The sequence below is a fragment of the Scyliorhinus torazame genome, chromosome 5, assembly GCF_047496885.1.
Source record: "Scyliorhinus torazame isolate Kashiwa2021f chromosome 5, sScyTor2.1, whole genome shotgun sequence".
NCBI lineage: Eukaryota > Metazoa > Chordata > Chondrichthyes > Carcharhiniformes > Scyliorhinidae > Scyliorhinus > Scyliorhinus torazame.
Genome location: NC_092711.1, coordinates 92169516 through 92181147, shown reverse-complemented (window position 1 = coordinate 92181147; position 11632 = coordinate 92169516). Strand labels below are relative to the sequence as shown.

Below are 11632 nucleotides of genomic sequence, written 5' to 3'. Positions count from 1 at the left end.
TTCCTGATTAAATGTGTTCACTTTCGGGAAAATGGGTGAAAGGGATTGACAGGCTCTTTAACAGAAAGTGAGTCCCTCTCAGGTAATTGGCAAAGGAGCCAGAGGGGTAGAGGAGATTTGAATTTTCTTTTGACACAGTGTTTGAAAATTGGGTTGAGGGAATCAATCGTGACTGACTAATTTATCAAGGTTCTCTGAGGAAGTAACAAGGGATGTCAATAAAGGGGAACCTGTAGATGTGCTTTATCTGGATTTCCAGAAGGGATTTCCCAAGGTGCCACATCAAAGGTTATTACACAAAATAAGAGCTCATGGTGTGGGGGCAACATATCAGCATGGATAGAGGATTGGTTAGCGAGCAGGAAGCAGCCAGTAGGTATAAATGGGTCATTTCTGGGTTGGTAAGATGTGACAAGTGGAATGTCACCAGGATCAGTGCTGGGCTCCCAACCATTTACAATCTGTATGAATGTGTTGGATGATGGGATTGAATGCCTGGCGGCTAAATTTTCTGATGCCTCAAAGTCCGGTTGGAAAGTAATTTGTGAAGTGGATTTAAGGACTCTGCCAAGGACCACAAACAGGTTAAATGAGTGGGCAAAAAACTGATAGACTGAGCATAACTTGGGAAAATGTCCACTTTGTCAGGAAGTATTAAATAAAACAATATTATTTAAATGGAGAGAGATTGCAGAACTCTTGAGATACAGAGGGATTGGGGTGCCTGATCCCAAGTTAGTCTGCAGGTACAGCCAGTGATTAGGAAGGTCAATGGAATATTATTGTTTATTGCAAAGGAAATCTAATATAAATGGAGGGATGTTTTGCTGCAGTTGTATAGAGTCAGAGAGGTTTACAGCATGAAAACAGGCCCTTCGGCCCAACTTGTCCATGCCGCCCAGTTTTTACCACCGAGCTAGTCCCAATTACCCGCATTTGGCCCATAACCCTCGATACCCAGCTTTCTTATATAACTGTCTGATACTCGCAACCCTCTGTGTGAAAAAAAATGCCCCTCTGTTCCCTTTTGTATCTCTTACTTAAACCTATGCCCTCTAGTTTTAGACTCCCCTACATTTGGGAAAATATGTTGACTACCTTATCTGTGCCCCTCATTATTTTACAGACCACTATAAGATCACACCTAAGCCTCCTACGCTCCAGGGCATCAAGTCCTAGTCTATACAGCCTCTCATAACTCAAACCATCAAGTACTGGACGCATCCGAGTAAATCTTATCTGCACTCTTTCGAGTTTAATAATATCCTTTCTATAATAGGACCAGAACTATACACAGTGCTCCAAATGTGGCCGTACCAATGTCTTGTACAAGTTTAGCAAGACGTCCCAACTCCTGTATTTCATAGAATTTACAGTGCAGAAGGAGGCCATTCGGCCCATCGTGTCTGCACCGGCTCTTGGAAAGAGCACCCGACCCAAGGTCAACAGCTCCACCCTATCCCCATAACCCAGTAACCCCACCCAACACTAAGGGCAATTTTGGACACTAAAGGCAATTTATCATGGCCAATCCACCTAACCTGCACATCTTTGGACTGTGGGAGGAAACCGGAGCACCGGGAGGAAATGCACACACACACGGGGAGGATGTGCAGACTCCGCACAGACAGTGACCCAAGCCGGAATCGAACCTGGGACCCTGGAGCTGTGAAGCAATTGTGCTATCCACAATGCTACCGTGCTGCCCATTCAATGTTCTGATTAATGAAACCAAGTATGCCGAATGCCTTCTTCACCATCCTGTCCACCTGTGACTCCACTTTCAAGGAGCTATGAAGCTGTCCTCCTCGATTGCTTTGTTCTATAACTCTCCCCAACTCCCTACCATTAACTGAGTAGGTCCTGCCCCAATTCGATCTACCAAAATGTATCACCTTGCATTTATCTAAATTAAACTCCCATCTGCCATTCATCGGCCCACTGGCCCAATTGTCAAGTTCCGCTGCAATCCTAAATGGCCTTCTTCACTGGTTATTATGCCTGGAGAGACACAAGGACACTGGCACCATGGAGAAAGTATGGAAATGTGAGGACTGCGGTAAACGGTTCAAATGTTCATCTCAGCTGGAAAATCAATGCAGTCACACTGGGGAGAAGCCAATCATCTGTTCTGTGTGTGGGAAGGGATTCAGTAGGCCAGCCAGCCTCATGTCACACCAGCAAATTCACACTGGGGAAAGCCCATTCAGCTGCACTCTCTGTGAAAAGACGTTCAGGCGGTCATCTAACCTCAATGTACACCAGCATGTTCATACTGAGGAAAGACCGTTCACTTGCTCCGTGTGTGGGAAGGGATTCATTCATTCATCCAGCCTTCTGATACACAAACAAATACACACCGAGGAGAATCCACTTCCTTATGCTCAGTGTGGAAAGAATTTCAGGCAGTCATCCACTCTCATTGCACACCAACATATTCTGGGGAAATGACCGTTCATCTCCTCTGTATTTGGGAAGAGATACTCTCAGTCCAGCGGCCTGCTGTTTGTTTCATACACATACTCACACAGGGGAGAAGCCGTTCATCTGCTCTGTGTGTGGAAAGGGATTCACTCAGTCATTTAACCTCTTGACACATCAACAGCTTCATGAGTGACTGAAGAGTCTTTTTCTGCTGTTATTGCTGCTGTTAATCACATACAAGATCGATAGTCTTACAATATTTGGTTTATTTCTGCTGATGTCAACAACCCCTATAACTGGCTGCAGTTTAATATTCTGGATTTGTCACTGATTTTTGGGGCTGCAGTGTCTCTTTTTAAAAACATCTTTCCTCTTTATTCAAGATCTCTCCCAGGAACACGCTTGCTATAGCGTTATGAACTTTTACTTTAATCTGAAATAGTTTTTGGTGCAAAATCTATAATTCAGTTTCTGAAACATTCTACTGATTTCCAATTGGAAAATGCTGATTAATCCTTGCTGACAATTCTTTCTGACTTACACATTCTTCACTGTGACACCACCATTATGAAATTAAATTATCAACATGAAATAAAACCGTAAAATATTTTACAGGCTCATGAATAGAAACTTAATCAACCAACATTATTATTGATGAAGTTTGGAAGTTGCTGAGTTGAATCATTTCTAACACAGCAGCAACATTTGGTAAAGGTGGAACCCACAACAAAGACTGTTTTGAGACCCACTCAGCAGAGATGACATCTGTCGTTAAAACAGAAAGCAAAGCCTACCCGATGCCCAACATAAACTCAAGAGCTGGAACAGTGCATCACTTGGGAATTGAACGTTGCCAAGACCATTGTGTAAAAGATGGAGATGCTGTGCAAATAAACACTGGAGCAGCCGACGTCAAGGAATCTGAAACAAAAGATGGTTTCAGATTTCTTTTGGTTTCAGATTCCCGCATTCGCAGTAATTTACTTTTATCAAGGAATCTGAAATGCCTTTGATTATGGATTATTATTTTTTTTAATTTAGAGTACCCAATTAATTTTTTCTAATTAAGGGGCAATTTAGCCTAGCCAATCCACCTACCCTGCACATTTTTGGGTTGTGGGAGCGAAACCCACGCAAACACGGGGAGAATGTGCAAACTCCACATGGAGATTGACCCGGGGCCAGGATCGAACCAGGGACCATGGTGCCGTGAGGCAGCAGTGCTAACCACTGTGCCACCATGCCGCCCTGATTTTGGATTATGGTGAAGTTCTCACCGACAGATGTAAATATGTCCTGCTGGATTGAACACTACTGTGAGCTGTACCCCTGTGAGACAGACACCTCCCAGTCTCTTTGGCTCTCCTGCAGCTTCCTGTCATGGTTGAGTTGGACAAGGAATCCTCATCACTTGAACTGGGAAAGGAGATTGATTGCTGAGCAAGCATAAAGGCACCCGGCAAGGATGGAATTCCAGCTGAACTGCTCAAACGCAAAACGTTCCACTGACTGTCACACCTTCATGACCTGTTTCTCCTCTGTTGTTAGGTTGTCAGCTGTTCCTCATTTCAAGGATGACATCTACTCAGAGTCATGTGTTTTCTCTTGTGGTCTTTCTGCGATTGGAGAAGGTATTTCTCGACCCGCAGATCTTTGGCAGAGATCCCTCTCTGCCACTCTCTGCCTCTTCATTGAGGCGTTGGAATTCAAAAGTAATAATAATAATCTTTATTATTGTCACAAGTCGGCTTAGATTATCACTGCAATGAAGTTACTGTGAATATTTCCTAGTCGCCATACTCCGGCGCCTGTTTGGGTGAATTCAGAATGACCAATTCACCTAACCAGCAAGTCTTTTGGGGAGAATGTGCAGACTATGCACAGACAGTAACCCAAGCGGGAATTGAACAAGGGGCACTGGCACTGTGAAGCAACAGTGCTAACCACTGTGCTACCATGCCATCCTACTGATGCAGTTTGATGGTGATTGGCAGCAAACTCTTGCCAGTCATTACAGTCAATGCTTATTACATAAGTGGGGAGTGAACAGGAGTGGAGTAAATTCAGAGACAGAGAAGGCAGCACCCAGTTTTTGGCCTTGACCCGAACACCAGCTTTTTCAGCACTGTTTCTCCAGAGTTCTTAAAGCTCTCGATTATCTCACAGGAAAGAAACACCGGTTCAGGTACTGATGGAGATCCTGTTGCATCCTCAGCCACCAATAGTAATTATTTATAAAATCGAGGACTTGAAATATGTGAAGATATGATCGATAAGTTTGCAGATGGAAAATTATTGGCGTGGTAACTAGCGGGGACAAAAGCCTTAAATTACGGGATGATACAGATGGGCTGGTCATGTGGGCAGAAAAATGGCAAATGGAATTTAACCAGGAAAGGTCCTGATCCTGTCCAGAGTCAGTGTAGACATGATGTGCCGAGTGACTTCCATCTGTGCTGGATCATTCTAGAAAACACTGAACATTCAGTATCACGAGCAAGAGGGGAGAAGGTGGACGAATTACTGATTCTGGGATTGAACCCAGCAAGAGTTTGCATCTTCTGGGGAGGAGAGAGGAAGGACCCGTTGGGGGGAAAAAAACATAGAACATAGAACGATACAGCGCAGTACAGGCCCTTCGGCCCACGATGTTGCACCAAAACAAAAGCCATCTAACCTACACTATGCCATTATCATCCATATGTTTATCCAATAAACGTTTAAATGCCCTCAATGTTGGCGAGTTCACTACTGTAGCAGGTAGGGCATTCCACGGCCTCACTACTCTTTGCGTAAAGAACCTACCTCTGACCTCTGTCCTATATCTATTACCCCTCAGTTTAAAGCTATGTCCCCTCGTGCCAGCCATTTCCATCCGCGGGAGAAGGCTCTCACTGTCCACCCTATCCAACCCCCTGATCATTTTGTATGCCTCTATTAAGTCTCCTCTTAAACTTCTTCTCTCCAACGAAAACAACCTCAAGTCCATCAGCCTTTCCTCATAAGATTTTCCCTCCATACCAGGCAACATCCTGGTAAATCTCCTCTGCACCCGCTCCAAAGCCTCCACGTCCTTCCTATAATGCGGTGACCAGAACTGTACGCAATACTCCAAATGCGGCCGTACCAGAGTTCTGTACAGCTGCAACATGACCTCCTGACTCCGGAACTCAATCCCTCTACCAATAAAGGCCAACACGCCAAAAAAACCTTAAGTTCTGCATTGTTCCACGGGAGAGCAGCATTGAATCATCTTGAGAAATGGAGAATAGCAGAATACCCATTGACAATAATTTGCTTGATTGTTTTTATTAATTGGTAACCAAGTTATTTTGTATTTACTGTTTGCAGTTTCAATGGTGCGGACATTACCCACCATTCCATGCGGCTGTGAATGTGCCCGATACACTCCACAGGAGCCCAGTGCGCAGACGCAATGTTGGGCTGTCTCTGGCGCATGCGCAGTGTCACTTTGATCGGAGGTCTGCGAGTGCGGGAGTGGCTCTTTCGGGCGGTGAGAGTCGGTGAGGCGGAGGGAGGAATGGAGCCGTGAGTCGGGGTGGGGAGGGAGTGAAGGCTTCATAAACACCCCCTGCTGGTCACAAGGCCGGAATAAGACCCTGCAAATCCCGCGTTTGCAGCTGCGGAGCTTTTATTCGGTATCAGGCCCAGTTCCACGGCCGCCATCTTTGTTTAGCTGAGGGGGTCACCTTGATGACGTAACAGAGGCGGTGCTTCAGGATCCGGGTGACCCGGAGAGAAAATCATTGTCTCGATGATTGACAGGCCTCTCCAGAGGGGGGAGGTGGGACTGCCATGTGTGGCAATCCGAAGAACAGAAGAAGAATAACATCAGAATTAGCAGCAGGGGTAGGCCATTCGGCCAATTGACACTGCTCTGCCATTCAATAAACGCTGATCCGAATGTGCCATTAATTACATTTTCCTGTCTGCCCCCAAAACTTGACTCCCCAGTAGATAAAAAAAGACAAACTCAGCTTTGAGTATATTCAGTGACCCAGCGCCACTACTCTCTGGGAAAGAGAATTCCACAAACTCAGCTTTGACAAAGAGTCATCCAGACTCAAAACGTTAGCTCCCTTTTCTCTCCACAGATACTGTCAGACCGGCTGAGATTGTCCAGTATTTTCTGTTTTTGTTTCAGATTCCAGCATCTGCAGTAATTTGCTTTTATCCACAGACTGATGACCCTCTGAGGGAAGACATTTCTCCTTATCTCAGTGTCAAACTGGAGAACTCTTATCTTTAACCTGTCCCCCTTAGTTCTTGAATCCCCATGTGGGAAAATATTCTTTCATCAAAACCCCTCAGAATGTTTCAATAAGATTACCTCTCATTCTTCTAAACTCCATCGGGTACAGACCAAACAGGCTCAATCTTGCTCCATAAAACAAACTCTCCCCTCCCAGGAATCAGACTAGTGAAACTTCACTGAACTGCCTCCAAAGCAAGTATTACCCACATTACATAATCCTGGGACTGGCAACAAAGGGAGAGAATGTTTGGAACTTCTATCCTGGACTCGAAGAGTGATGGATTTTGGAAACTCCTTTTACTGGGGTTAGGGGAGGTTACAATACTCAAACCAAGATAAATGTTTGATCTTAATTTCTAACCTCGACTAACATTTCTGACCATTGTAATTTCCTTTGACAGCTGCTTCCAAAGCTTCTGATATCTTTCCAGCCGAAGGTTGCAGCAGGAGATTGTAAACTTGAAAACACTGAAATTGTGACAGAGGTGAGTTATTATTCATCATAAATTTACAATCCCCAATTATTTGTTTCCAATTAAGGGGCAATTTAGCATGGCCAATCCGAAGCTGGAACTCCCAGTGCAGGCTTTAGTGTTGTGAGATTGTTGCTGTGGTGGAGAGTGGCTGCTGCTGTTGCTCTCTATCTCTGTTGCTGCTCTCTCGCTCTCTGTCTGTTGCTGCTGTTCTCTCTCTCTCGCTCTGCTGCTGTTGCTCAGTTTGCTGCCTGTTTCCAGTGCTGGTTGCTGCTGAGCTGCTTGGAGGAAGGAGAGGGGAGAGCAGGAAGGAGAGGGGAGTAACGGAAGGAGAGGTGAGAGAAGTAAGGAGAGAAGGACAACAACAAGGAGGCAACTTCAAAAACAAGGTGGGAGTAAAGCCCTTTGGACTTCTTGTTTGCTGGCCCCCTCCCGGGTTGAGGGCCTGGCCCAGTCTTCCCAACTGATAACATCTGCCTTCAGCAAGGACAAAACCTTCCTTATTCTATCCAATGTGCTTGTTCCGGGGCAGGGGGATCGAGTGGGCAGTGTGTTTGCTGAGCCTCCTCCCGGCCTGAAGACTCCACACACCAGCAGGGAGGAGGTGGATTCCATTGGGTGGTCGTTCCAGGGTGGGAGCACGGACTGTGTTTTTGCTGAGTCCTACTTGGGCCGAAGACCTCGCGAACCAGCGCCACTTACCTCCTTGTGAACCTGCTTCTGGGCCTGGCGAAGTGCGTCATTTATAGGTCCAGGCAGCGGGTGACCTGGGGGGGTCATCCGACCAGACTTTTTGCCCCTTTTCCATGGCTACATTCGCAGCTGGGTGTCCCTAGAAAGGGAGCATGCGGTGTCCATGGGCACCATCAAAGCCTTCCATGCCCGGTGGGCACCACAGGGGTTGGGGTGCTTTATTGGCCCCTTTAAATGCACTCTCATCAGATGTTTTTAAGTTCCTGCTGATCTTTGTTACATTCGGCAGTGCCCCTAACTGGAGTGGCCCTTTTTGCTTTGTCCCTAAGTTTGTTTCCTTGGTTCTATTTTGTTGGTGGACCTCAAAAGAGTGGCCAATCCACCTAGCCTGCACATCTTTGGGTTGTGGGGGTGAGACCCACGGGGAGAATGTGCAAACTCCACATGGCGGTGACCCGGGGCCGGGATCGAACCTGGGTCCTCAGCACCGTGAGGCAGCAGTGCTAACCACTGCCACCATGCCTCCCTTTGTCATGATGTTTCCATTCCTATTTTATCACACACCTCCCAGTGACACTCATTGTAACACAGAAACTTCAAAATATCATTGCTACCTTGCATCTTGCCCTCGTATTATTGTCTGATGATAACAGTAACAGAGTAACACACACCAGAATTGGAATATCAGATAGGTTGTTGTCTAATAATAATAGTGACAGAGTAACGAACACCAGAATTGGAATAACAGGCAGGTTATTGTCTCATCATGACAGAGTTACGGGGGGGGGTGACTCGGTAGTTAGCACTGTTGCCTCAAGCACCAGGTACCTGGGTTCGATTCCGACCTTGGGTCACTGTCTGTGTGGAGTTTGCACATTCTTCCCGTGGCTGCAAAGATTTCCTCCCACAGTCCAAAGATGAGCAGGTTAGGTGGATTGGCTGTGCTAAATTGTCCCTGGGTGGGGTTACGGGGTTAGGGTGGGGGATTGGCCACGGTAGGGTGAACTTTCAGAGGGTCGGTGCAGACTCGATGGGCTAAAAGGCCTCCTTCAGCACTGTAGGGATTCTATGATTCTACACTGGATCCAATGATACCTTCACACACACACTGCAGCCTGACTTACTGGAACAATCTTAAATCTGTGTCCCATAATCCTTTCACAATCTGCTGATGGGAACAGATTTCTTTATCTTTTGCCGGGTTTGCTGTTATCGTTTCCGATGCCTGGGTCGTGCCGGGTGGTCCGTCCAGATTTCACTCCATTTTTGTTTTTGTAACGGTTGAATGGGCTTGGACCAGTCCATTTAGGATCCAGTACACAATTTGCCCCAAGAATCAATTATAGCCAGGTCTGGGATGGATCCCAACAATTATTGTACATATGACACATCGTCCCAGTTAGGGGCTTAGCCATTCACCAGCACCACCAATATACCCGCCAATGGCCCACTGACCACCACATATCTCCCATTAGTGTCCGCAATGATCCTAGTGACCGAAAGAGGGACCCGTTTATTGATTAGAATTGCAGCACCTCGAGCCCTTCGTCAAAGCCCGAGTGAAACACTTGGCTCACCCCTCTGCAGTCTGGTCTGATCTCTAACCCGCAAGTGAGTCTCCTGCAAGAACACCACACCAACATGTAGAATCTTTAGGTGAGCAAAAACCCTCCACCTCTTCACTGGTCCACCCAATACCCTTACGTTCCAGGTGACCAGCTGAATCAGGGGTCACTCTTCACCCCCCCCCCCCCCCCCCCCCCCTCAAACCCTGGCCCCCTTCACGGAATCAGCCATGAGGGACTATCCAGTAAATCTTCAAAATGTACACGCCAAGAGTCCACCCAAGATGGCTGCCATACATGCACCCATACACTCACAGAGTAAAACAAAAACAGTTCTTTAGTCATCAGTTAGCTCACCCGTCTCCACCCCCCCCCCCCCTATATATATCTACATTGTGCTTCATAAGGAAAATCTCCCTTCACCCCGAACAGAAAAACAGATTTTATCACAAAATATCAAAACTATAGGGGCTCGTTGGTGTAGGGGTATGATTCTCGCTTTTGGTGTCTTGGTTTCGAAATTTGCGAGAGGTCGCGGGTTCCAATCCCGGACGAGCCCTTTGATAAGGTTTTCTGTTAGGGGCAGCATGGTAGCATTGTGGATAGCACAATTGCTTCACAGCTCCAGGGTCCCAGGTTCGATTCCGGCTTGGGTCACTGTCTGTGCGGAGTCTGCACATCCTCCCCGTGTATGCGTGGGTTTCCTCCGGGTGTTCTGGTTTCCTCCCACAGTCCAAAGATGTGCAGGTTAGGTGGATTGGCCATGATTATTTGCCCTTAGTGTCCAAAATTGCCCTTAGTGTTGGGTGGGGTTACTGGGTTATGGGGATAGGGTTGGGTGTTGACCTTGGGTAGGGTCCTCTTTCCAAGAGCCGGTGCAGCCTCGATGGGCCGATTGGCCTCCTTCTGCACTGTAAATTCTCTGATAATCTATGATATATAGAGGATATCACAACACCCATCCCACCCCACAGGAAACGTAGATCTTGTCCGATACAGATAACTGGACCCCAGTCCATGCTTTACAATGTTCACCTCCTCTGGTCTATCAAAATGGATGTCTTTGGACTCGTATGTGAGCCGCAGCTTTGCATGGTATACCGTCCCAAATCAAACTTCTTTCTTACACAGAGCAGCCTGAACCTTACTAAAGGCCACTCACTTCCTCACCAGCTCGACTCCCATATATTGGTAAATCCTCACTCGGATAACAGAGTGAGTCCCTTCCCACACTCAGTGAATGGTTTGTCACCGGTGTGACTACGGTGATGAATCTCCAGCTCACATGGGGATCTGAATCCCTTCCCACAGTCCCCACATTTCCATGGTTTCAGCATGCTGCTGATGTCCTTGTCCCTCTCCACGTTTGACGATCAGTTTATGTCTTGTCCCCACAGAGAGCATGTGTACGGTCTCTTCCCGCTCTGAATAGTGTGATGTTTTTTCAGACTGTGTAACTGGTAAAAGCTCTTTCCACAGGCAGTTCACTGGAACACTCACTCGAGTTGAGTGTGTATTGGGTTTTTTTCAGTCACACTGATCATGAAAATTTTTTCCTGCAGACAGACCAGACAAACATTTCTTCTGAAATAAAAGCAAATTACAGCGTATGCTGGAATCTGAAACAAAAGAGAAAATGCTGGAAAATCTCAGCAGGTCTGGCAGCATCTGTAGGGAGAGAAAAGAGCTAACGTTACGAGTCCGATGACTCTTTTGTCAAAGCTCAAACATTTCTTCTTCCACATTCACAGGCCAATGATATTCAGGTCTGATGAATGGAGTGACTGTTAAATCTTGATGTGAAGTTTGATTTGAGTTTCCATCAGTAAATCCTCCCCTTGTAAGATCCAGTAAAAGGAGTTTACAAAAGTCATCACTAGGGGCTGGCACGGTGGCTCAGTGGTTAACTGAGGACCCGGGTGTGATCCCATATATTGGTAAATCCTCACTCGGATAACAGAGTGAGTCCCTTCCCACACTCAGTGAATGGTTACTGTCCGTATGGAGTTTGCACATTCTCCCCGTGTCTGCGTGGGTCTGGCCCCCACAATCCAAAAAGATGTGCAGGGTAGGTGAATCAGCCACGCTAAAATTACTCTTTAATTGGGGAAAAAAAGAATTGGGTACTCTAAATTTATTTATTTTTTAATTAAAAAAAAATAAAACTCATCACTGTCAGTACAGGATAGAAATTCTGAACA

General features: G+C 46.4%; 2 protein-coding genes across 4 annotated transcripts in view; one reads left to right on the top strand and one right to left on the bottom strand.

Annotated features, from left to right (window-relative positions):
* Positions 1-11632, bottom strand: part of LOC140421475 (uncharacterized) — an 856937-nt gene that overhangs the window by 30697 nt on the left and 814608 nt on the right. The gene's annotated exons all lie outside the window — the stretch shown is intronic.
* LOC140421492 (uncharacterized) overlaps positions 5875-11632 on the top strand; it is a 50262-nt gene continuing 44504 nt past the window's right edge. Inside the window, exons 1-3 of one of the 2 annotated variants that reach the window (XR_011946843.1) lie at positions 5875-5973; positions 7102-7185; positions 10994-11363. The gene's annotated coding sequence lies outside the window, so the exon portion shown is untranslated. Of the gene's footprint in view, positions 5974-7101; positions 7186-10993; positions 11364-11632 lie in introns of those variants that run through there. The other variant, XR_011946844.1, reaches the window with a different exon arrangement.